The sequence below is a fragment of the Bolinopsis microptera genome, chromosome 3 (genome assembly GCF_026151205.1).
Source record: "Bolinopsis microptera isolate Bmic1 chromosome 3, MBARI_Bmic_1.0, whole genome shotgun sequence".
NCBI lineage: Eukaryota > Metazoa > Ctenophora > Tentaculata > Lobata > Bolinopsidae > Bolinopsis > Bolinopsis microptera.
This window is the reverse complement of record NC_087074.1, coordinates 4,844,461-4,872,107: the sequence shown is the minus strand read 5'-3', so window position 1 is coordinate 4,872,107 and position 27,647 is coordinate 4,844,461. Positions and strand designations below refer to the sequence as shown.

The window sequence follows — 27,647 nt, the reverse complement described above, 5'->3', positions numbered from 1 at the left end:
CTAATTCATTGTGTAAACTTGTATGTAATTGACTGATTTGAAAGATTTCAATAAAAAATCTGTTCCTACAATTTCGAGCTAGAAGGAATCGTTAAGAACTTATGGCATTCCTCCTCCACTGCATGCTTCCTTCCATGCGGTAGTATAATTTCAGTACTTCATAAGCTCCATAAAATGCTTCCTTCGGTAAAGAGGTGTGGCTGTAGTCTTAAAACTCAAAAAAAATAAAAGTCAATAAGTTGTTTATAATTGTCACTATTTCACCATTATCTCAAGAATGCAGGTACGTTTATTTCCGAATATGCCACTGTGACGGTAATTGTATTTTCACCCGATCGGCAATCTGGCAACAAAATAAACGGATAGGGGGCTTTATTATAATTTGCTGGGTTTATAAATGATTGCCTACCTGCCTGCCTGCCTAGGTCGATCCAGATGAAGTCTGAAAAATAAATTATTACAATATAATAATAATGAATTATTACATAATCCAAAACTAGAAGGTTTTGCATTGTAAAGTGCTCCCGTTACACATATAAGACTCTATTTCATGAGGCTATAATTATCTGCTGGTCATTGATTGCCCAGTGGTAAGACTGTAAGAGTAACTGTAAGACTAAGACAAATAAACAAAAGTGCAAGCTTTCGAATTTTCATATTCTATGAAATATATCACATGCCTTACTTGAACTTGATTAGGTGACCTAATAGGTCTCCTCAATCATTATAGAGTAGCCTTCAGGCTGCAACAATGAACTCCCGTTTGTGTCGTATCATTTCTTTTTAGTGCTCGCGCGGTCACCAGCAAACACACTATCTGTCGAACTCGATATCTGTGTCTGTGTTTCCTGAGAACGATGCAGCGTCTTCCAGCAAACATTTCAACCAATTCTTTTACGGTTGATTACTGGATCTTCTTCCATGCGCAGAGGTCCAATAAATGAGGTATCTAAAAAGCCTGGTGTCGGGCACTGGTTTGTAGGTTTATAACCTACCAAGACCTGCGCCGAGTTGGACTCGTCGACGGTCTAATATTTGGAACAAATATTTAACTGGTGACATGGCCAAACCAGCTCAGGCGGTTTGCTTCTATGTAGTCTCTATTTTATTTAACCTCGCACGTGGTCAAGCACTTTAGTTTTTCTAACTCGGTCGAGCCATCTTATCCTAAGTACTCTCCTCGAGCAATGCTGATGGAACACCTCAAAGTGATGTAGCTGCTTAATTTGGTTGTGTGCCATACCTCACTACCATAAAGCTATAAAGCAATATTGACAAAACTGCCGCTTTATAGATTCTGATCTGCGGTTTATCCATATATTACTGAGTTGGTTTAAGGATATATATTCGCATATATCCACATTATATTTACATTACACGTTCAACATGATATCATTATATCATTATCAGTGCAGTGTGTACAACACCAACTACACCATCTCGAAGTGATTACTGAGTTGGTTGAAGGATATAGAGGTTTTCTGAACAGTAATGTTCACAGTCGCTGACATAATCATAATGTGTCGCTGCTATTTTATATTGTTATATTTGGCAAATTGGGGTAAAAATTGGCACAATCGAGTTTTGTTAAAATTTCGAAATATTGTTATAATTCATAATCATTTCTTGAACCAGATTTTTAAGTTTCATTTTCCAAGATTGCCACCCAATACCCCTTTATGATGTTAAATATATTGCCGTGAGCCGTTTCCATGATTCCTTGGGGTTTCAACTCTGGCATGAATGTTGTGCCCAAGTCTTGCCATAATTGCACTTTGCATTGCTTGATTTAAATCCTCGAGGAAAATTTATCGACAAATCTTCCAAAAGGTATATGGACACGTTCATTTGAGTTTGAGGATATTGGTAAATATAAGTGACCCTATTAAAAGGCACAGTGTAGTTGACTTTGTCACACTATTGAATTACTTAAACCCTTGATGGTTAGGATAATCGTCTCATCCTCTAGGCTAACTTTTTCAAATAACGATATCTTAATCAGGTGATAAGATATCGCTTAAATACGGCCGGCACGGAAATGGTTACATTGTCACACTATAAACATGTGACGGAGTAAATATGGACCCCTTGCTGCCGTTTTTGACCAAATTTTTGAGTGTCCAGTTGATTGGATGGGTACATATGACCATTACCTACATATTTGACGACTTTTTTCGTTATATGGTGCATTCAGGTTTACTCTGTCACACATTAAAGAAAATATGTGATGAATGTTTAGGGCACCCTGATAAGCAATGCTGAGTAGAGTAAGTTTATTTGATGGCCTGGAAGTGCTGGGAATTGTTATTATATCATATAGTCGTAAGGAATTAAAACACAGAAGGCACAACCAAGCTTATTTTGTCACATAATCTTGATGATATCTGAACATGTGTGAAATTGAACAAATAATGATATACCAGCTTAAACCCCTTATATTATACGTACTATGGATCAAACAACACTGCTAGTACCATGCACCAGTCACATAAATCATTATCAGGTGGTAATATGTTAACAGTGTCACAATTAAACTACCGCTACATGGTCAAAAAAAAGGGGAATTTCGTCACAAAAAATTATTATAACTCTGTTAGCTCCTTGCTGGCAAAATAACTAGTTTATCAAATTTTTTTTGATGATAAGGTTACATAGTATTCTAATAGAGGTATAGTTCTTCAAAATAGGGGCAAGACATGTTTACTTTGTCACATCAGTTATTATAAGAGTTAGGTAATCGTCATCACATTAAAAGATATTTTTCGTAGTTTGGATCGATTAATACTTTAATATACCTGTAATAAATCCTATGCCAATTTTAACACACTATCTTGATACTGTTGGGGCAGAAAAAGTTAATTTTGTCACATTTTCAATGTCTTTGACAAATTAATCTAAATTTTTCAAATTGAGCTCTTATGTTCTGGACAATATTCTTCCAATCGTTTCTGAAAGAATATTGAATTCTAATAGAGTTATAGATCTTCAAAATAGGGGCAAGACATGTTTACTTTGTCACATCAGTTATTATAAGAGTTAGGTAATCTTCATCACATTAACATATATTTTTTTGTAGTTTGGATTGATTTACATAGGTAATAAAGCAGCCTATGCTAATTTTTACACACTATCTTGAAATTTTTGGGGCATGAAAAGTTAATTTTGTCACATTTTTAGTGACTTTGACAAATTTAACCTAAAATTGTTAAACTTAAGCTCTGATGTTCTGGACAATATTCTAATAGAGGTATAGAATATAGATCTTCAAAATAGGGGCAAGACATGTTTACTTTGTCACATCAGTTATTATAAGAGTTATTATTAGAGACTATTTCATTCTATAATCATTGTTTTTAATCTATTTACGATTTCGTATAATTTTTTGTGACAATGTAAACATCAACTGATCTTAACTTGCATCAACTACATTGTCATCATATACAATTTTCCCGCCTTTCAAACCAAAATCAGATATAAATAATTCGCCCAAAATTTTAAATTTCATATATTGTGACAGAATTAACCTCATTTCCCAATAACCAAGTGCCTGTATTAGCTAACTATTCAAAACAACATATTTTAGGGCTATGATTGGTAGAGCAACCATCAAATAATGAGTTGAAAGGGTTTTTAGGACACCTCACAGTAGAATAGAGGTATGGTATCATGAGTGTGACAAAGTTACCTAAATATTGCCTTGTAACCGTTCGATCCGTGCCCATTAACCAATGTTGTATCATAATTGTTAGATTGACCTAATTTACTATATTTCAGACCAAGGAATGATAATTAGACAAATGCAGTTAACTAAGTCACACAAAATGTGACATTTGAAACATTATAGTGCCTAACAACAATAGATTTTCTTTCTGAGCGGTGCATATGGGAGTATGGGTTACGTGGCTAACGTTCAGAACTTCTGAACGTGCTAGGTTAATATATGTCAAAATTAAGCCACTATCGTCAAAAACGCTATTATTTTTGTTTACCAATATCCTCAAACTCAAATGAACGTGTCCATATCTGATATCTCCTATTGTAGCCGTGCAGCGTGTTAGTTTCACAAACGTTGCCAGCCGCTGAATCTCACAACCTAGGAAGGAAGAGAATCGTTAAAAACTTACAACATTCCTTGAAGAGTTGAAGGGGTTTTTATAGTTACAATGCCATTTTTAACCTGCGATCTTATCAAGCTAACCTATTGTTGGTTCACCCATGCAATGGTGAACCAACAACCTAGGTTAGCTTAATAAGATCGCAGATTAAAAATGCAGTCAGTGTTGGATTTAAAACTTATTTTTGTTATCTCACTGAATCATGTTACATGGAATCTCAAGCCTTCATTACAATCACTGTGGTGACAATAACTGGTGTAAATGGTTTTTTTCCACCATCAAACTGCTATTATAATACATCCCGTCCCGAACTAGTTTAACTTAAACTAAACACTGCAGTTGATAGCAGTCTTGTAGTCTATCAGTTACATTACGAATTGATTAGATAACATAATCTTTAACTGAAACGGAAGTATGCAGTTTACTTCACCTATAACCCATGTATCTACGCGTACTACGTGACGCGCTTGTTTTTACAAGTGAATAGCCGCGTACTATGGGCGTACCATGGCGGTCGAGCAAAAACGTTGCAAAAAAACTGTTGCTATTTCTTTTACTTTTGGGGATTGACCCGAGCCGGCAAGGTTTCTTTCGTGTATTTAAATGCATGTAATTTTAAATTTAAGCCCCCTCTCAGTAGTCAGTAAGCTACTTTACATGTAGAAATTACAGCTACTGCTAGCTTGTTTTCCCGGGATTTGCTGGATTTATAGATTATTTCACATTTATGAACTTGAAGAATGATCAAGACATAATCCAAAACTAAAAGGTTTTGCATCGAGAAATGTTAAAGTTAGTCGTTACATACATGGAAAAATATCATAACTTCGTTTCAATGAAATTATCTTAATTAACTCTACCTTAGGTCATTGCATCATGTCGATCGAGCTGGATGACATGGCGTCAAAACAAGAAAACCCTCCCAATGTTGCCGTTATGGCTCCTTCATCTAATTCCATCGATAACCGTGCAATGTGCACAGTAAAGCGAATGTTAGTCGTTTTAAATGCCATTATTGTTATAATCCTTGCCATCGGCTTGGTTGTTGTATCACTAAGGGCAAGGCTGATAAACGTCATCGCAGAAGATGAAAAACCTACTGGGCCAAACCCTACTCTGATCCAACCTCTTGTGAATAACCAATGGGTCTTTCATACCAAGCAGATTACTGAGAAGATCGGTAACCGAACCTACACAGTAAACACGATCAATGGAAACATAAAAGGGCCAGCTATTCACGTAAGAAACGGTGACCAACTTAAAGTCAGAGCAACTAACGGAATCGTAGGCGCTCAATTATCCGTTCACTGGCACGGATTTAACATGAAAAACGCTCAAGTTTTTGATGGAGTGGTAGGTCTTACGCAGTGTGCCATATCCCCTGGAAACTCGTTCCTGTACGATTGGAAGGTGAACGAACAGCCCGGTACCTATTGGTATCACACACATGGGAATGAAGTGGAAGCTTCCGGTCAAGACTTCATCCGCGGGCCACTTATCGTCCATGACGAACATGCACCGTATCGCATACCTACATCTGAATACCAGTTTGGAACTGAAACTATTCTTTTTTACGTTGACCTTTATCCAAACTATAATGGTTGGGACTTTCATGACATGTCACCAGACGAGGACAGTATAGAAGGCAATTCGATTACCACACCAGGATGGGCAGGCGGTGTCTTGAACGGCGAGCATGACCCGGAATTCAAAGTGAAGAATGGCGAACACACATTTCGAATCATCAATGGTGGATTTAAAAATCCCTACTTCTTTAGTATCGACGGATACAATTTGACGGTGGTTGCTACTGATGGGTACCCAGTGAAGCCTTATAAAACTGAAGTGTTGCAGATCGGGATTGCGGAGAGATATGATGTTAATATCACTTTCAACATTGATACTGACACAGATGTGACGTGGATAAGGGCAATGACTCCTTCAAAGAACCAGAAGAAAGGAATGGCGAGTGTCCTGCGAATAAGGAGAGATGATTCAATTCCTTTCAGCACAGGTGTCCCCCCTAACAAAGACATGAAAGCATTCATGATAAAAGCGTGGAGTATCCTCAATTGTAAATTTTACAAACCTCCAGAGGATTACAAATGCCATCCTGTCACAGAACTTGAACCCAAAATAAAATGGAAATTATCGGATGAATATGAATATCACACGGTCGACATTATAGGCTATTTCTTTTTGTCCATTGATAACAAGACATATACACAAAATCTTATCCCAAAAAAAGCAGTTATCAAGAGATCAACGGAAAACGACAAAAATCCAAATACTAATATGAATATATTAGACTTACAACACAATAAATCCGTCACCATTGTGATTAGAAACAGGTCCTTTATGAACCACCCAATGCATCTGCATGGACATCATTACGAAGTTCTTGATATCGCTTTAAGAAAAGTTAAAAATTGTGACAGGGAATTATGTCCATTACTTGATCTAAACACAGATTTGTCGCAGCCAATAGATGAACTGATGAAAAGGGAAAAACGAGGCGTCCTAAAGGATACTGTTATCTTGCCTCCTGGTGGAGCAGTTGCTTTGAGGATCCAATCTGATAACCCTGGCGTATGGTTCTTTCATTGTCATATCCATGACCATCTTCTATCTGGACTAGCTTTAGCACTCAACGAAAGAAACTACATGTTTTCCCAAACAAAATTTCCTAAAGACTACCCGTCTTGTGTCTACTCCGGAAATTTGCAGTTTCTCCGAACGGCAACATGTGACTGCGATAAAGATGACGAACAATTCATGAAATCTTTCGAAAATACTGTCAAACCTACTCTCAAAAAGAATGGGAAAAGAGCACTCCAGATGAAGTGCAGTACAGCTAGTGGGTGCAATGTACAAGGACATTGACAAAGAAAGTAAGAACATAAATGACAAATAAGAAATGGTCTGTATTTGTTTTTAATTTTTAGCAGTGTTCCTTAGTGCACGTCAACAAAACCCTAAATCGACAAACAGCTCTTATAGCTAAAATATTAATTACGGATATTTCAAATAAAGTTTTTAGATACTTTTACGCATGCCATTAAGACCTGCAACTTTTCGATCGCTGAGTTTTGATAGTCTTTTATCGTTATTTTTTCATATCTTAAAAAATAATAATTACAAAACAAAACGAAAAAGTTTCACTTTTTAGAGCAAATCAAATAATTATGGTTATTTGTACTACTATTAGTTTTTTATATTCTTGCGTTTGATATTTTTTTGCTGATTAAAAACATCTTTTTTGCTGAATAGAGCACTGATAGCATGTAATAAACTATGTAAATTTTGCTAAAATATTGTTATGATATCAATTTCTCAAAACCCAACTTCGTATCATTAACCAAATATGAACAAGCTATACTATTGCATTTAGTAAATAAAAACAGTTTTTTTCAGAATGTTATTTTCTATACGTCAAGCCAGGAGTGTTAGAGCTTCTCTTGACCAATTAACGTTTAATCCGTTTAATCCGTTTAAATACGTCAAACCAATTATATAGCGATATTAGCGATGTCAACGATTATTGATTAATGATTTTTATTTATGAAAAATTATCACAGACTAGTTCTACCCTTAGAAATGATTCGTTAAAGAAGAACCTGTATCTTCACCCCTGAACGCGAACAGCAGGTAACCATGATCAGGTAACTACGCGCATTTTGAAAATTCAAAAACACTCGTCACTATTTGTAGGCACGACAATCACACCCGTGATATTTTAAAGTGTGCATCTTGTAGAAAATAAATGTGGCTATCCAGTGACCAGTATCCACTATCCATGCAGCTAAAATGAAGACCTGAACTGTAACAGTAACACAGCACACTCTAGGCCTTAAGGCCTAGCTACCTCCGAAGATTACGTTTTTTAAAGATTGAAACTTTTTGCTCAGTTTTGTGTCCTTGGAGGAAAATCAGGTACTTAATTTAAAGTTATGTTTGTTATGTGCCACGTAGGAATCGATTGGCTAGGGCTGTGTGAAGTCCCCATCCTTCTAGCTCAAAAGGTGACGGGGTCTATAACACACATAACCCCGGCATGCGCAGGGATTATATTTCAATTTTTCCCGCGACGCGCGGGAAAAATTTATAATAATTTCGAGTGCGAAGCACGAGGGATTATTATGAAAATAACCCCGACGTGCTTTAGCACGAGGGGTTATTTTAATATAACTTAAGCGTGCCGGTGTTATGTGTTATAAACCCCTCCGGGTTAGTGCTAGGACCAACAAATTTGACATTGTCATTTTACTCTTACATCTTAATTCTAGCGATATGAGATCAGTATGGAAAATATGAAATGGAATTGGGGACTACCAAATTGAAATAAATACAACTAAGGTACTATGACATTTGAAATTGGCGTTATATCTAAACATTATTCCTCAGTCAGAACGTTGATTTTGAATGAATATGAATATCGATAAGGGGCGTCGAGTTACTGTTAAGCCTGGCAAGCGATAAAAGGTGGAGCTAATAATGATATCGTGTCATGAAGTTCATCAAAGTAGACGACTATAATACATGGCTTATATCAAACACGACAAAATAAACCGGACAAAATCAAATGTAACCGTCGAGACAAGTTCTGGAACTGGTCCAATTAATGTAAGAGTTTAAGTAATGTAAGCAGTGTGCTGGAGTTTTGCCAGCGCCTGCAATTTATAGACCGATACGTAGATCAAGTGTATTTATAGTTCTTACGTTAAGCCATAGGTCACGTGACATTTTTTACCAATGCGCGTCGTAGTAGTTAGTCACGTGATACACGTCATCAAAACACGTGACAGTGCGCGGTTGAAATTCTAATGGAATATCAAAACAAAACAAAGCTTGTTGAGCCAAATTAGCGGGGCGGGATTATAGAAGCTGTGCCGGGGTTATTTATTCAGCGGGAAAAAACTAACAGCGGGAGGCGGGATTATCAGAATCTATTTAGCGGGAGCCGGGATTATCATAATCTTATTCTATCCCGGAGGGGTTTATAAAGCGTATAGTGAAACCAATTTTAAACGCGCATGTCACCAGCTAAAAAAAGGGTGGTTGCCTGCTCAGAATAATGTGTACTGTATTAGCATAATGTTACAATATGTTTAGAATTAGCATTCCTTCAAAAGGAACAACTGTAAAGATCTTTGTCTTTAGCCCACATGGGTTTTTTTCTCGCCACGTGCAGACTGTATGATCTGCAAGGATCCCAAACTCTGTATAGGTATAGTTCTTCATAGATTATTAAATTGAAAACATCGTGTGTTAACAAATGTACACAGTTCTAAAAATAAACAACCCGTCTCCCTTTCTCACATTATGTATGTTTTCAATGTCGCCTCTTCAAAGTTGGGCGTTAACATTCTCCGCGTCTATTTTTAATAACAACTATCATTAATCATTATCCTCTTTATCCTAATAAGAGTGTTGAAAAATTCAATGGAATAATGGAATAGTGCACAAGAGTAACTTGTCTAATAATAAACCTAATACCTATGTAAACATAAAACAAGTTTGATTGTTAATAATTGTTAATATTCTCGGTCTATTATTTGTAGTTATTCACACTGCATCACATGATCGTCGCAACACACTGCCAACATTCACAGTATTACATTTCAAGTACGAAAACCTCAGCTCATAATGTTTTGCAGGCCGTATAGTAAATTGTAATGGGAAAAGTAAGCAACCTGATTCAATCATTCATTCTCGTTGTCATTGAGGGACGGTAATTTAAGTTCATGTCATTTTTTTGAGGGAGTAAACTTTAATAAGCTAATATAAACACGGTCAACTCTACCCAGTTTTTGATTAAAAATATTAACTTTTTTGATTAATCATAAGGCCATAACATTAACAAGATATAATTATAAAACTGAGAAGCTTGCATGACTGAGTAGGGACTTTATTTCAGGGATATCAAAATTGCATCTTTTAAAACATTTCCTCATTTCCTGGCATATATTTCAAACACTGAAGATGGCACTTTGGTACCGAATTAATATAATGTGTCGTCAAGCTGTCCTGCAAAAGCAAAATCTAGTCCAAATAATAAATTGTCCGTAATACATTTTTATACATAATAAAATTGTCTTTTCTCAATGACTTATGAGCGAAATACTCATGACTTGATTCTGGTTCAAGACTGTACGTAAGTATAATATTAATATTAATATACTGACTCAAAGTGCGGAGCGTCTTTTATTATTTTTTGAATCTGCGATCAATCCTGTAACAAACTACTATAGTTAGCATCGATTAGCATCAATTCAGCATTATCAGCGTAATTTTTGTAAATAACAAATAATGATGCATCCTTTCTATGATAACGGTTATTTGTTTCAGCAAATTATCAAAACACTACTTAAAGAGTATTATATGAAGCACATTGGGTGACGTGACTCTGTGGTTTAATGTTATTTAAATAACCTTAAATTTGTAAGGTTTCGTACCAGTTAACTGCGCCACTCCAAGGCCCTGTTAATTTGAAAAAAAGGATGACAATAATATTATGACGTCATTCCAAAACTCCGAGGTTTTGCATTTTGAAATCCCAGGGGGCAGATCATAAATAAGATTGTAGCGAATATGCCAAGTGCCGAAGGATCTTTAAACTGGACGGGTATCAATGCTCACATCATTGTTCTAATTATATTAGTCCGAATAGCTTTTTTTTCGCGTGACTTGCTTCAGCTTCCAAGTTGTGCAAAGCTGTACTGGAAAATCATAATTTTATGTTACTTTTAGCGTTAGCTTTGATTATTTTATTCATTAAACGCAGCCAATTTTCTTTTTTCAAATCTCAACACTTATTTTGCTTCAGAATTTCCAACAGCCACATTGTTACACAAGTGTAACTGCAGCCAATGGATGCTGGAAAATTATAATTTTATGTTATTTTTAGCGTTCGCTACGATTATTTTATTCATTAAACTCAGCCGATTTTATAATATAGCTATTATAGTCTATACTGACTCAAAGTGCGGAGCGTCTTTTATTATTATTTTGAATCTGCGATCAATCCTGTTTGAGTTCCTGAAGTAAGGTTTACTCAACTACAGCCCGGCCAACTTACATATAGTCTTGCGCCCTTTTGGGAACCAAGCTAGTTCTTCATAGATTATTAAATTGAAAACATCGTGTGTTAACAAATGTACACAGTTCTAAAGATCAACAACCCGTCTCCCCTTCTCACATTATGTATGTTTTCAATGTCGCCTCTTCAAAATTGGGGCTACTATCATTAATCATTATCCTCTTCATCCTAATATGAGTGTTGAAAAATTCGGCAGTATCTAGATAGCCCGACCCCTGTCCGCGGACAGCTGTCCACGAACACTGTCTACCAGATCATATTACTGCATAATAACGATATCCCCTGAATCAAGCAGGGTTCACATCATCGCACGCGAATTTCAATCAGCGTTGGTGTCAATTTCATAACATTTGCGGTCATATGATCTGGTAACCAATCAACTATTCACAAACACCTGTTGCTTGATTCAATGATTCAGGGGATACTGTTATTATGCAGTAATATGATCTGGTAGACAGGTGTTCGTGGACAGTTGTCCGCGGACAGGGGTCGGGCTATCTAGATACTGCCAAAAATTCAATGGAACAATGGAATAGTGCACAAGAGTAACTCGTCTAATAATAAACCTAAAACCCATGTAAACATAAAACAAGTTTGATTGTTAACAATTGTTAATATTCTCGGTCTATTATTTGTAGTTATTCACACTGCATCACATGATCGTCGCAACACACTGCCAACATTCACAGTATTACATTTCAAGTACGAAAACCTCAGCTCATAATGTTTTGCAGGCCGTATAGTAAATTGTAATGGGAAAAGTAAGCAACCTGATTCAATCATTCATTCTCGTTGTCATTGAGGGACGGTAATTTAAGTTCATGTCATTTTTTTGAGGGAGTAAACTTTAATAAGCTAATATAAACACGGTCAACTCTACCCAGTTTTTGATTAAAAATATTAACTTTTTTGATTAATCATAAGGCCATAACATTAACAAGATATAATTATAAAACTGAGAAGCTTGCATGACTGAGTAGGGACTTTATTTCAGGGATATCAAAATTGCATCTTTTAAAACATTTCCTCATTTCCTGGTATATCTTTCAAACACTGAAGATGGCACTTTGGTACCGAATTAATATAATGTGTCGTCAATTAGCTGTCCTGCAAAAGCAAAAGCTAGTCCGAATAATAAATTGTCCGTAATAAATTTTTGATACATAGTAAAATTGTCTTTTCTCAATGACTAATGAGCGAAATAATCATGACTCATGTTTCGCACGTGCATACTGCAATACATGAACGAACGTTGCGTGTGGCTGACAGTGAATTCTGGTTCAAGACTTTGAAATAATAATTATTATCGAATCGAAAAATATATAGTTTTGGCACTTAACCAAGCATCTAATCATCAGCTCATTTCGGGCATCATAAAACTGTGTCAGTTTAGAAGCAGCATCAGGTCTCGGAGACTAATCTATTTTTATCAAAGTAAGCTCTCTGATCTCTATTTGCATTACATAGTGCGATGATGTTTTGTAGACATGTCATATGTGTGATGATGTGATGTCGTAAATTTTACTTACTTTTTTACTTTTACTTTACAATGGAGCTTTAATTATTATAATTCTATTGTTTATAATTATATTGATCGTTTGTTCCCCCTTCTATTCTCTGTGTGACAGTTGTGCTAAATCGGTTTCAATTTTTAAAACAATTCTACAGCCTCATTGAATTTTTCTAATTCCGATGTTTTATTCAATAGCTCATAGAAAGAAATCAACGAAGAAACGAAAACAATCGCTATACTATTAATATTATGGAAGAAAAGGTAAGTTTAAGGATTAATATGATTTACCTTTGATATGTACAACATTGGGCCATAAGTCAGTATCCATACGCTGGGCCGATTTATAGCTCAATCGCTGAAAGTGAATGACCAAATATTTTTAGGCCCCAATAGGCCCCAAAATTGTTTTTTTGCGATTTTACCCGGGGAAACTCAGTCTTATCATTTCAAAACCACTTTTAATCGATTCAAGTTCAACGGTTAAAAAAACGTTTAGAAAGGTGTATTTGGAGTCCCTAGCGTATCGAGCAGAAAATGCCCGCAAGAGCTTCTACTATGCTTCCTAGACGGCTGATCACAATTCTAGTTCTCCTCTTCTTGATAAACGAATACCGGCAGTTTCCAGGCCAGGCTAGATCGAGACTAAAAACATGCTATTGCTAACCCGGTTATCTAAACAATATCAGCTGATTCGGACCGACCGCGGCCGCTCTTATTCCTTTTTTAAATTTATTATTTTTATTTCCCGTACCTCACATTATGAAATAATGTCGACTCACAGATCTTTGGTTATTACCGAGCAGATTCAGAGCCAAAACTGCTTAGCTTTAGGTTCTAAAGTTCCACGAATTCTTAAATTCCGCGAACAGATCAATTAATATAAAGGCAAGATGACCGATCTGTTGTTTACGTTTAGAATGTGTTTTAGCTGGCAGGTAGCAATCATGAATTCACGTTTAGGCGATAAGAAAATATCACGCCATGACTGATTTTTTCGAGCTTATCCACTGCTAATGTGACTGAAGCTCTGGGAAATTGTGATAGTTGTGATTAAAATAAATCTCTCTCGAAACAAAACAAAAAATGTCTCCTTTTTAGCATTCCAAGTTAAGTAATAAATAAATATTTAACTTTATGTCTATGTAATTATATAAATGTCCAAAATGAGGATTAGCTGATCCAATTTTCGGCATTATGGAAAACTAATTCGAAAAACTTAACGGTAAACGGGTAAAAAACCCACACAAAATTTCGAAGAAATAAAACGCTTGAAATATGACGAACTTAAAGTCCGTCTCGATCAAGCGGTTTATTTGTACACCGATCCTACCAGTAGTTCTCTACTATAACATTGAAAAATGTAGTTATATCTCCCATGCTCCTTAACCTAACTCATGGGGGCTGCGTCCCCAAAAATCTAAACCACTAATCGGTCTAAACCACTAATAATTTCTTTTATATAGCAATACTGAATACAATGGTGGTTGAAATTTCGATACAAATATGACGTAATAATGATAGAAAAAAATATACATATATACTAGAAAGCCCGTAGTAGAGGATGAAACTAGTAGTATATTCTTTGGTAGCCATTTTTTATACCATAAAAAAGTATCATTCACAGCCGAATATACAGCTGATTAAAATGCAACTCACACTGCAGACACAATTACCACAAAACCGATCAAAATTTCGCTCAAAAATCTTGGCACTTGCACGTGCGCGTTCAACACTGTTACCATGGTTACTATGCATAATGCAACTTCTATTTGTTTACCTAATTTGCACGTGGGCGGTCGTACATTCATACAGACAGACAGACAGAAATAGGGAGCAGGACTATTGAGCGGAGGACTGTTGAGCGTAGGACTGAAGGTCGGTGAAGGTCGGAAGTAGGACTGTAGAGCGGTGTCAAATCGCCAGGGTAGGACTCTAGAGCGGCCGCCCACAACATGAGGACTTTAGAGCGGTACGATCCTAGAAAGAGGACTGTAGAGCGGTGGACTGTTGAGCGGTGGACTGTAGGCCGGTGAAGGTCGGAAGTAGGACTGTAGAGCGGCCCTCCCTTATAGATCCCTTAACATGAGGACTCTAGAGCGGTACCCTCCTATAACATGAGGACTCTAGAGCGGTACCCTCCTATAACATGAGGACTCTGTATAGAATTTTTGACATTTTCATACTCCGTGATATTTATACCATACCTTCGAAATCCTAACAAGATATCGCACTGCGATGGGATCTGATCTGAATCAGTCCCGTCACCAGATTGATGAACATGAGATATCCTTAGTAGGCGCTAAAGCGTCACACGATGCGATCCTCATTCCTAAATGATCTGCACGAACTTGATCGGTACTCTGCTTAGCGAAATTACATTGATACGAACAATTCACTAAAATACCGAAGACACGTTTTACATTTTTGAGTAGCAGGGGAATATTTCAATCATTTGGAAGACGTTGAGACCGACCAATAATCTTAAATTAAGTTACACTAGTAATGAAATATTTAAAATAAGTAAATGAAAATGTCCATTAACTCCATGACTCTTTAATAAAGTAAAAGTTGACCATAATCAATCACGAGTTACAATGTATAACTTAGCTTCGTTGAGTGTCCAATCTTCTAATTTCAACCGCTATAGAGTCCTCGTGTTATAGGAGGGTACCGCTCTAGAGTCCTCATGTTATATGAGGGTACCGCTCTAGAGTCCTCATGTTATGGGATCTATAAGGGAGGGCCGCTCTACAGTCCTACTTCCGACCTTCACCGGCCTACAGTCCACCGCTCAACAGTCCACCGCTCTACAGTCCTCATTCTAGGATCGTACCGCTCTAAAGTCCTCATGTTGTGGGCGGCCGCTCTAGAGTCCTACCCTGGCGATTTGACACCGCTCTACAGTCCTACTTCCGACCTTCACCGACCTACAGTCCTACGCTCAACAGTCCTCCGCTCAATAGTCCTACAGCCACAGAAATAATCTTTCGAATTATAATATTGACTAGAATTTGAAGAAAGCCCGTGGTCACAGGGATGAAGCTAGTAGTATTCTTTGGTAGTCAGTTTTTATCGCATCAAAAAATATCCGTCACATTTCACAACCGAAGATACAGCCGATGAAATGTAGCTTGCACTTAACACAACGTAATTACCACAAAACCGATCAAAATGGCGCTCACAAATCTTTGTACGTGCACGTACGTGAGTACGTCTAACAATCCTCGTTACTAATACTATAATGTCAACTATGCAATTTCCCATTTCTCATCTAATTTGTACTTGGGCGGTCGTACATACAGACATACATACAGACATACATTATACAGACAGAAATAATCTTTCGAATCATAATAATGACTAGAAACTTAGTAGAGATAGATGGGGGTGGTTCTAAATATTCGAATATTTATTTTTTGACGATAGAATCCTGCGGTAGTTATAGTATGTCATTTGCAAATTTTCAAGTCTCATATATGTAACATGGCTATTAAGCTATTAGGCTATAAGTCTCATCCTCAAAATATGTATACTGACTTTTTTCCATTCATTCAATAACCTCAAGAGTAAAGAAGTAAATGATTTGTGAATTTGATTTTAAACTGCCCAAAAAATACCAACGTATAATCATATGTCAAATCATATCCGTTCTCAGTGTCGTGACAGCGAATATGACCTCGCAATAGTTGGAGGAGGAATATCTGGACTTTATTGCGCCTTGAAGTTACTCAAAAATCCTGAAAGTCTGGAGAGGCTTGATATCAAGAATATCATCATCTTGGAGAAGTCCTGCAGGTGGGGTGGTCGGCTGGATACCGACATCATCCCGATAGGGAACGATGTCGTCGAGATAGAAGAAGGTGCCATGCGCTTCACTTATCCGGACAAAACAGATCCAAAAAGCAAATCTAACATGCCGCGTGTAGCAGATCTCATCAAAGACCTTCAAATGGAAGACCAAGTTGTTCCATTCTTTATGGCACCCCAGGATCTATCAGGAAGAAATCCGGTGCCCAATTGCAACACTTGCTACTTTAACGGGAGGTTCTTTACTGAATGGTATGTTACGCAAAACCCCTCAGTGTGGAAGGAAATATTTAATCTAGAAGGAGATGAGGGGGGTATGTCAGCAGATGGTATCGCCACAGAGATCTACAATAAAGTCCTGGAACACAACAGTCGCAAACTTTTGAAGAAATTTCCAAATACAGCTCAAGTTATATTGGATCAAAAGGATACTAACCTTCTTCAAGAATATGAAAACCCCGAGTACTGGGCCTTTGTTAGGAACGAGTTTACTTCCTAACAAAGTGGGGATGCAAGAGACTCCTTTGAATGAGTTCTCGATGGAAGCTTTCCTGACATCGATGGGGTATTCTTACGGATGTATCAGGATGATTTTGCAGACGTCAGGTTTCTTAAGTGACACTCTCCCTGACTCCAACGTTGGGGACTGCCTCCAAGATCTTATGACCTTTGACCTCATTTGGAAGAGACTCTACAAATTCAAGGGTGGGTGGTCTTCCTTGGTCAAAAATGTAAAGAACCGTATAGAAAAGGAAGTAGAAATGAAGTTAAACATTGGTGTTTCAATGATTAGTGAAGAAGAAAAAGGCTTTAAGCTAACTCTTACACAAGAAAGGGAAACAAAGACAGAAAATCAGGAAAATGACACAATATCAGCGAGGCATGTGGTTATGGCAGTGCCACCAAAATCTGTTGAGAATATTTCTTTCAAATTCAACGATTCAACTGACTGGAAAGAAATCGAAAAAGAAATCTGCAGTACAGTCAATGGAATTCACCTCACCAAGATAAATCTCTACTACCATGATGATTGGTGGAACAAAACCGAAGATATTCTCATGTATGGGCCTAATCTCACAAATCTACCTTGCGGGTTCGTATATCCTTTTTACGGAAAATGTAAAGCAGCTGGATGTAAAGGTTGTGATTTGTGTGATGACAATCCCTACCCAGCAGCACTATCAATCTACTGCGATGCAACACACGCACAATTCTGGGGCTCACTCCAAAGACTTGGCCATCCATTCAAGTCCACACTGCAAGAAAAAAGAAGTCAACTCCTCCCTGCGTCAGAGTCAGTCCTCCAAGAAGCCAAAAAGCAGCTTTCTAAAGTTTTCAATATGAGCAGGGATGACATCCCTGATCCAATACTGACGAGCTACAAAAGCTGGGATGGTAAAGACAAATCCAAAGAAAATGGTCCGAATTATTCCAAAGGTGACATGTATCATGGATACGCCGTTCATATGTGGGGTATAGGGACTGATGATCGAGAAGTAATGAAAAAGGCGACTCAACCGATAAAAGGAAAGAATCTCTACTTCTGCAATGAAGCTTGGAGCGGATATCAGTCGTGGGTTGAGGGTGCCCTACTTTCTACCGATAAAGTTGTACAGAAGCTGCTAGTGCTGAACTAACAACTAAGGCAATTGGCAAACATGGTACTATGTCAATGTGATATAAATAATGATCAAGACATTCCTGATTTATAAATTTTTGCTCGATATCTTAAATTATCTTTAGATGCATGTTTTTTTTAAGTTTTACGTAAGATCGCTTTCATTTATTCAATTTACTGGGCGCGGTGGCGCTCAGCCTGTCGTTCCGCCGAATCTCTATGTTTATTTACCTGGGGACCTCAGGCTATTATGTTCATAAACATAATTCGGCGGAATGACAGGCTGAGCGCCGCCCAGTATGAGTAATATGTTTATGAACGTGATAGCCTGGAGTCCCCAGGTAACTTTCAATTTGATACAATTCTTGGCTTTCTTTTAAAATGAAACCAGAAGATTTACAATTTGCATAATAAGGGTGAACCATGCACAATCCATTTTACAGCCCAAAATAATTTTGCTAAGTTTAGTTTCGTATTTTTGATTTTGTGGTGGAATCTTGTTTATATTATAATAAAAATCATAATTATACTTTTTACCTAAAAATGTAGCTACAACATTTTCAGTTCTGATATGTGATAAAGCTGTAGTAAAAAATATACGAATCAAATATTATTCTTTTCAATTTGAATTAAGTCGTCGTGTTATTGTTATTTTGTTCAGCAATCAAGCTTCCAGAATTAATAGTTAAATGTAAGGAACCTCGAAAGTGTATATGAATTTCAATCTTCCTTTAAAGATAGTTAAATGACTTAGGCTTATAGTTAACAAACAAAGGACACTTTCTGTGAGAAAATTATCAAATCATTCGACACACTTGATGAGTTACCACGGACTTATGGAGGGGTTAATTAGGAGCACCAGACCAGCCTATCACAAGACGAAGCGTGACGAGGAATGATTAGCAGTGGAGTTTAAACAATGAGGAGCAATCTCGATCTTGATGAACAATACTGCCGTTCCCTGAGAAAAGACTGGAACTGCAGAATAGACTCTGGGAAATTCAGGGAGATATAACGGAGAACGATCGAAGGACCGATGTCTTTCTCGGGTCAGTGCAGTCTCATAAGTTTGTTCCAGAGCAGTTCTTATAAACCAGTAAGCCGGTTCCGCCCGGGCCCCGGATGCTTTAATCTTTCCAGTCATAAGTATTCCAGTAAGTTCCGTGCCTTAATTTAATGTGAGCCTTTCAAATTAATATTTTGTTTCTTATAAAGGAGTCTGACGTGAATTTTGTATATTTTATATTGTTTCTATAAGTGTCTATTTCCCAATATCGATTTAACTTCTATACGACTCACTTTAAGTAAATTCTTACCAGGTTGCAGTTGATCCGATCCGTCACATCGAGTAGATACCCTCGTACATTAAAGAACCGTGACTAGTAAGTAAGTGTAACTTGATAAGCAGGAGATACATATACTACCTCTTATCTGAATAATTAATATTCCATTTATCTTAGATAAATTATCCTTCATAATTGCCTATCGTTCTGCCATATTAAATCCTATAAAGAGTAATTTGCTCAATTCTTTGATTACTTTCTATCCAAGGTTTCCGGGTAGAAGTAAGCTAACGACGATAAGATTCCCGATCTCCCTCTCACTTGAAAGACCATCATACGGATTGAAGTTGTTCTTGAGGTAAAATCCTTTTCCATTAGTTTTTACATAAGTAGGTTTAAGAATATAGTTAGTAATCTTAGTCCCGTGCTCTCCAAAATTATATACTTTGTACAAAAATTACGTTTCCCAGGTCGATTGCACGAACATTTCTGCTCAGAACGTGCTGCCTTTGCCGATACCTGCTATATTATTTGATTCCCCTTCGTCAACCGAGGTAATTAGTTCAGTTATATTTATAACGTTTGCATAAAATAGTAGTTGTATTAAATATTAAGTTGGTTAAGTATTGGTTGATAGAGCTGTAAGACTTGATATTTCTTTTATATTAATATTTACGAGTGCAGGTTTAAAGTGGTTTTCCCGTTCTTGTTTTATCGAGTCTAACTCTAAAAGATATTGCTTTCAGACCATTCGTGACAGTCAAATTGTTGACTGTGAGACTCAGCCAAAGACGCGTGATACTCCAGCCCTCCTACACTATTTCTTAGAGAGAGACTTATAAAAAGGTGATTGCACCAACATACTAACATAGACTTAGAGACCAAGATAGTTCCTCTAAATAGGTTGATACATGTTACGCCTTCGCGCGCGAAAAGTGGCATGCAACGTATGTCAATAAATAGGTTATGAGAAGATGTTCTACCGTGTCAATTAATTAATATAGTAGTGTATACAATTAAAAAGGTCACTTCCATTGTTATATAAACATTTTTCAACTTAAGAAGGTTTTCGCTCATTAATTATACTACTATTAGTATTAGTTGTTTTATATTTTGTTCTATACTGTTGTTAATTCAATTTGTGTCAACTCACCAAAATTGAAAGTCTGAATTATAATCACTAACGTAACTGCACTAAATTAAATAAGAAGTAACATAAAACTCTGAATTCTAGCAAAACTATAATTTCCCTAAAAAAAAGTTTTAAGACGCTCAATCGTGGGTTCAGAACCTTCCGAGACGGACTCTTTTGATATAACTGGGGCTTCCCATCTAGCGAAGTCAAAAGGAGCTCTAAATAAATAATTGGGAACTTGCAACTTTAAATTTGCAAATTTTGGCCTCTCTGATGGATTTTACTAAATCACTCGCCAGGCGTCAGCGCGCTATCACGTACGTACAAATTTTTAATGCCATGATTTCATTGGTCACCTCGGCCTCTATAACGCGCATTATTTGTGACTTCACACATCACATAGCCATGTGTTGTATCACGTTGTGACACCCACGGTCGTTTCACTACCTTTATTGTTTCACCCCTTTATCGTCCTGACGATACAGGGGGAGCCGCGCACTTCGTGCGCGGCGGGTCATACAACGTATGACAAGCCATGTGTTTATGACTATAGGTTTATCAAAAGGCATAACGCAGAGAGCGAGTGAGAAAGAAGAAAGAACAAAAGTTTGTATCTGATCTCAAGCACAGTACACGCAAGCGCGCTATATCACGTAGTTGTAACTTAAAGGACCAGTTAACTGAAAAAAAAAGTTATCCTCATATTTTGACAGATTGTGACAAATAGCAAACTAAGCAACGAGTCGAAATTCCTAAATCTCTAACTGCTCTCTAACGCGTGTAAATAGCGTTTGTATTATTTTGGCGATGACGTCAAAAAGTCCCTCTTGCGCGCAAAGTAGCTCGTGAGACTGTATTTTACAGGTAAAAATGGACATAATACAATCTTTTCCCCCGAATAACTCGAAAAGTAAGTAATTTAGGGTACATGTTGCTTCATAAGTTGTATATAAACATGGCCATTCTGCACAATTTGCACACATTCAAAAACCTTTAGGGCCTTCATAGCCCAATTAACCAGATACCCATAGTTTTGCATGATTTCTGGAACCGAAAATCAGTTTTTCGCCAATAACTGAAAAAGTAAGCACTTTAAGGCATATGTTTGTTCGTAAGTCATATATTAATATGCTAATTGCGGTTCTTTTGCATCCTGTCTGAAGACTCCATCACGATCATATCGAAAATGGGCTTAGCACCACGCCCAAAATGGTTTTTGGCGAATTCATCGAAAAGTAAGGATTTTAGGCCATGTGTTGCTCAATAACTCCTATATAAACATGCATATGCGGCTTCGTTCAAGCCTATTTTGAAGTCTCTACGACCTTCAGAAGCAAGGGGTAGGTTACGTTATTGGGTCAATAATGGCGTGGCCCTCCTGGGTTTTCTCCACGGTCAAAAAAATGTCTCCAAACGAAAATCGTTTAATCATAACTTCGGGAAGGTCTGTGCAAAGTTTCGTGAGTATTAGAACATTTGCAGGTTCATTTCCATAAATGTCCATAAATGACTGGACTACACATTACACAACTTTAGAGTTAACTTTAGAGAAACTCATAAGTCATTTATCTCAAATTAAGCTGTTAGTGTCCATGATCAACCTCTGGCGACAATGTTTTACGTGAAATGTAAAAATCAGGAGTAATATGAAAAAGTTATTTTTAGATTAAAGTGCTAGCTCATAGTTTTAGAATTGTATAGAATAACGTTGGTCATTTAGCCATCTAACAATCGATCGTGCCGTAATATATGGCCAGAGAATAATAGGGTCTTGGAAATTCTATAGTTGTTCAGTGGGTCGATCGACTGAACACGTTTGCACTTGGTATTTAAACTTACCAGTAGTTTATTTATGTTATGCACCGATGATAATGCAATTAGGATAACAACTAGGTAAGCCGGAAGTCTAATTCAAAACACACCTCACACCGTACACACCTCCAATCAGTAATTTTACTATTTGGTAGACCGGGTATTTTGGCGGGAATTCTGTTCCCACGGCACTGTTCTGATAGAAGCTACTTCTACTAATGGTCCCAGAGGAACGGCCGTAAAGTAGCCAGACTTCTTGTCTCCTGTACTGGCAGACACTTGCAGATTAAAGTTAGAAATTTCGCTATGCTATAAATATAATTGCTCTCGGAATTGAACAAACTCCTACTTATAATTTATAACTTATCTGTATCCTTTCTAAATTCGTTAGAGTTTCATGGACTGGGGAAAAATAATCGGTACAGTCTCCCTGCTTGTGTAATTAAGCAATGAAAACAATCCAAAATTATCACATATGCTAGTCCCCTGCTACACGGCATGTAAACAGGGCTTGGCTAGTTAGAGGCGGTCCGTGTAGGCCTTACATTGTGCTTTCAGCAATACTCATAAGTTGTAATAGCAGAAACTTTCTAACCGTACATTCACCCGCCACTGTTCAAGAACCTATATCACTGTTTAAAATCATGACGTGAGCACTGTACATCCAATCAGCTATTCCTTTAGTTAGGATGATAGCCAAAACTATAAGGATTTTGGAGAACTAGGGTAATAGTCATAATTCTAAAATTTGAGTGAGTTACACGTGTTTTATTGACGATGATAAACATTTGTAATGTAAATTACGCTATGCAAGCGCGCACTGAGGGACTTTATGACGTCACGAGGCCACAGCTTATTATTGCAATAACACGCGTTACACGTACGCTAGAGAGTTGGTTCTTTCGGCGATACGATTCTTTACCAGTTTGTCACAGCTGATTTAAATCTTAGCCAAATTAGAGACTATCTTTATATCCGATGCGAAATACAAAATAGCGCGCTTTTCCTATAATCCATGGCGAGTGAATTAGTACATAGTATTACCTGGAGACCTCAGGCTATCATGTTCACAAACAATAAACCGAATAGAGATTCGGCGGAATGACAGGCTGAGCGCGGCCCAGTAAGAATTAGTAATTCTGTAAAATTCTACCCTGGCGAAAGATTGTTTCGATCTCGTGATATGACTATATAAGGGCGCTCCTACTATAAAATCGCTCGCCCAAATTTTAAGAAAATTCTTGTGGAAAGGCCCTTTGGGTGTGAAATTGATCTAAATCGGTGTATTTTTGGACGCTGATTCCGAATCACCCCACATGCAACATGACGTAGTAGGGTAAAATATGCTTCCACGGAGAGTTATGGGCAAAAAACCGTTTTGGTCACGTGACAGGCTTACCTGAGGACCCCAGTGCCCAGGCTATTATGTTCATTAACATTAACATATAAATATTTGGCGAAATGATTTGGCGGAATGACAGGCTGAGGCTAATGGCTAAATCACTCTACAGTCGATCTTCGAGATTGTTCTAAAAGGGCCCCCGACAGTTGAAACCAACTCCTCTCGATGTATTTTCGGACGCTGATTCCGAATCACCCCCCATGACATAGGGTTAAAATGCTCCCCTGACGAGATATTGGCGAAAACTGTTTCGATCACGTGATATGACCGTATAAGGAAGTTAGTCTAATATCTAGTTAGGGTTATGGTTTCAGCATATGCTTTTGTTAAGGATTGGGTTAGGGTTGGGGTTGGGATCAAATTAGAGGGTTAAGGTTTCGAATAGTCATTCAGGACCAGCTAGAGAAGGGGTTGAAAAAGTCACGTGACAGTCGAGTGTAGAGTGATTAATCATCATCCCAGGCTGAGCGCGGCCCAGTAAGTGACAGGCTAGTAAACCATGAATTCGATTGTTTAGGGCTCGGGTTAGGGTTAGGGTTGTGGTAAGGGTTATGGTTAGCTTCGGGGTTATGGTTAGGGTTAGGGTTGGGATTAGGGTTTATGTAAAACCGTTTTGTACGGCTGCAAAACCATATAAACCAAAGTCACGTGAAATTTTTGGGTGAGCGAATTAGTAAGAGCAATATAAGGGAGCTTTATAGTTTACTGGTATGGGCCGCGCTCAGCCTGTCCACTGTCATTCCGCCAAATCTCTATTTATGTTAATGAACATGAGAGCCTGAGGTCTTGACGGATGTTACTCGTCTAAATTTCTTCGAAGTAGCGCGCGCCGCTTTCTTCTCGAATTGTTAGCGCGCGCCGGGCCAAATCATTAACAATAGTCAACCTGAGGTCCCCAGGTAACTTAATAGTATAATTTCTTGTTCATTGTTAATTTCTCGTTCCTTGACGAATGTTACTCGTTTAAATTTCTTCGAAGTATTTATAAAAAAGCTTAGCGCACGCCGTTTTCGTTTCGAAATATTAGCCCGTGCCATGGCAAGTGCTACGTTACTGGGCGGCGCTCAGCCTGTCTGCTGTCATTTTAACGGGTGATACTCGTAAAATATCTGTTCCATATATTGGACCGTCGACGAGTCCAACTCGGCGCGCGTCCTGGTAGGTTGTAAACCTACAACTGTCATTCCGCCAAATCTTTATTGATCTATGTTCGTAAACTCAAAACTAGTAGTAGAGGCTCTTTGGGGCAAAAAGACGTGTTTTCTGCTATGAGTTTAGAGACCTTACTATTAATTGGACACAATAGTATGATGTGTAAGGATCGAGAATATGTTAAGAAATATAAATATAGCCTTATAAGTCACGTGCTATTCCAATGCGCGTTTTAAACTTTGACAGTCTATAACTCTTAGGCCTATAAAGTAATTATATTCATGTTATGTCAGCAATACGATCACATTGTTTTCTATTTGGTGTGAAAATATGAGCTAGAACGGACATAATCTCGCTGAGTTATTATGAGTTGTTTATATATGGCTGTTTGAAATTTATGATGAACGCGCGGGTGCCCATTGATAACAACTAAATGCTTTTGCGCGTAGTGCGCGTCGAAAATTAGGCAAAAACGCTTGCGGAGTGACAATATTCAAACTTCTATAAAGTATATGAAGTGGGTACTTCTCGGAAAGGAAAATTTTAGTCAAACACGATGTGACTATTGTTGGGTTGATTTAATACAACTGCAAAAAATCGTTCAAACTTTAAGCAAAAAAGGGCACATTTTTACCACTTTTTGGATTTTTACCTGCGTAAAAACAGAGCGATTTGTTTTATTTTTATATCATCTTGTGCGGCTATGTTTTAGCTATTGCCATGCAAATTTTGCCGACATGCCAACAAAATTAACTTGCTCAAAATATCAAAAACCATGGTTTTTTGGCCTATTTTTGGCCCAAAAATCGGTTTTTTGCGATTTTACCCGCGTAAACTCAGTCCAATCATCTCGAAACCACTTTTAATTGATTCTACGGTCAAAAATACGTCTAGTAAGGTATATCTGGGGTCCCTAGCGTATCGAGCAGACAATGCCCGTAAGAGCCTCTACTATAGGGGGTGCACGATAAAAATAAACTTGCTCGGATTTTCAAAATTTTTGTATCATTGTTTTCTAGAGTCAGAGACCAGAGACTGTGAGAATTTTTACAGTACCAAATTTGTTATAGCTTTTTTTGAAAAGATCAGTGACTTTCGCCTAGGTGCCATATTTGATGGTGCGCTGCTTTTGGAGTAAAATTAGCTGTAAAAGTTGCGTAATTTGACGAAATTCGTTGATTTTTGTCGTATTATTCTGTCATATCTTCAAGTCCTTGAATGAGATCATTCTGAAAATTGGCGAAGACCTTCCAATAGGGCTTTTACAACTGTCCAAAAAATTTGGTGGATATCGGAGTTGATATAATAATGAAATTGGGCAAATTACGCTGCTTTTATGTTTTAGCTGCAACATAATGTTTGATGGTTGGATATATGCTTTATATTAAATTTTTCGGACACTTTCCTCGTAAGTCTTGCTCTATCCAGAGCCCTTGCGCTTGCAAAAGCGCCCGCCTTCTTGACTTGTGAAACAAGCGCGCCCGAAAGCACATGGTTAGGTGAATCGTAAGTCTATGAGTAAGCTTCCCAATTTTTGTTAAAATTGGATTAAGGAAAGGTTACTCAATACGCATTTGTGCTGGCAGATATTTGTAGCGCGATGCGTAACTGTGCCGCGCACTTAATAAGGCTTCTCACAGGCTAGATCGGCGAGATGCTCTACTGTGCCGCGCCGAGCTGTTATGAATTGACAGCGTCAATTAAGCAGATATTAGCCGAAATTAGCACTAAAAACCATCCTACCGTCGGCACGCGCGGCTCACTGTCGATGGCATACTACCTTGTTATTGTGGCCTGGGGTCCCCTGGTATGTGGTAACGAACGCACTGCCTATTTATTTGCTACACGTTGTATTATATACATCTCTCGTTTGACCATTGTTAATGATCTGGCCCGGCGCGCGCTACTTCGTAGCACTTGCCGTCGAGAAGAAAGATTGACGATGTCATTAATTTAAAGTGCTTCGAGATCGTTGCTCTGAGCGCGAAGCTATAATTACTGTCACCAAGATGTAATTAGATCGAACGCAGAAATTAGATCGAACGCGCGGCGCGGCTTTCAATGTATCTCGCGCCAGCGTTCGATCTAATTCCTAGATCAAACCGGTTCGATCTAATTTCTGCGTTCGATCCGATTACATCTTGGTGACAGTTATAGTTCGCGCGGCGTGTCGAAGTCCTCCGAGGAAACTTTTGGAGACTAGCTGTGGCAAACTTCGTAACAGTAGCAACACTTGGGCGCCACTATATCGAGCCATGTCGATCTATCCCACTTCAAATAACACGTTACTTTTATTGCCCCTAATATGACCCTAGGCCTAACCTACTAAGTACTAACCCTAACCGTAACCAATAAATACTATATACTGAGATGGGCCCATTTTAGCGTTTGCCGCAACACTTGATTACTACAACATACAATTTGCAATTGTGATCACTGATATGTGTGCTTCGGTAACAAAAGAAAGAATTCTTGAAATTATTTTACTTATGTTATATAGATATTATACAATGACAGAATTTGTTTAACAATCTTCAATGTTGGATAAGCTTCATTAATAACTTTGACGAATGATATACAGTCAGTGTACTGTAAACATCTCAAAGTACTATATATTATAATATACATTATACTCTATTAACTTTAATTTTATCACACTTTATGACACTCTTATCAAATTATTTTACACTTCATCGTTCACCTGCTTGATT

General features: G+C 37.7%; 2 protein-coding genes across 2 annotated transcripts in view; both read right to left on the bottom strand.

Annotated features, from left to right (window-relative positions):
- LOC134813551 (myosin heavy chain, striated muscle-like) overlaps positions 1 to 27,620 on the bottom strand; it is a 76,240-nt gene extending 48,620 nt beyond the window's left edge. Inside the window, exon 1 of the mRNA XM_063821381.1 lies at positions 27,611 to 27,620. The gene's annotated coding sequence lies outside the window, so the exon portion shown is untranslated. The remainder of the gene's footprint in view (positions 1 to 27,610) is intronic.
- The window catches only part of LOC134812866 (uncharacterized), a 912,489-nt gene that overhangs the window by 328,154 nt on the left and 556,688 nt on the right, over positions 1 to 27,647 (bottom strand). The window lies entirely within an intron of this gene.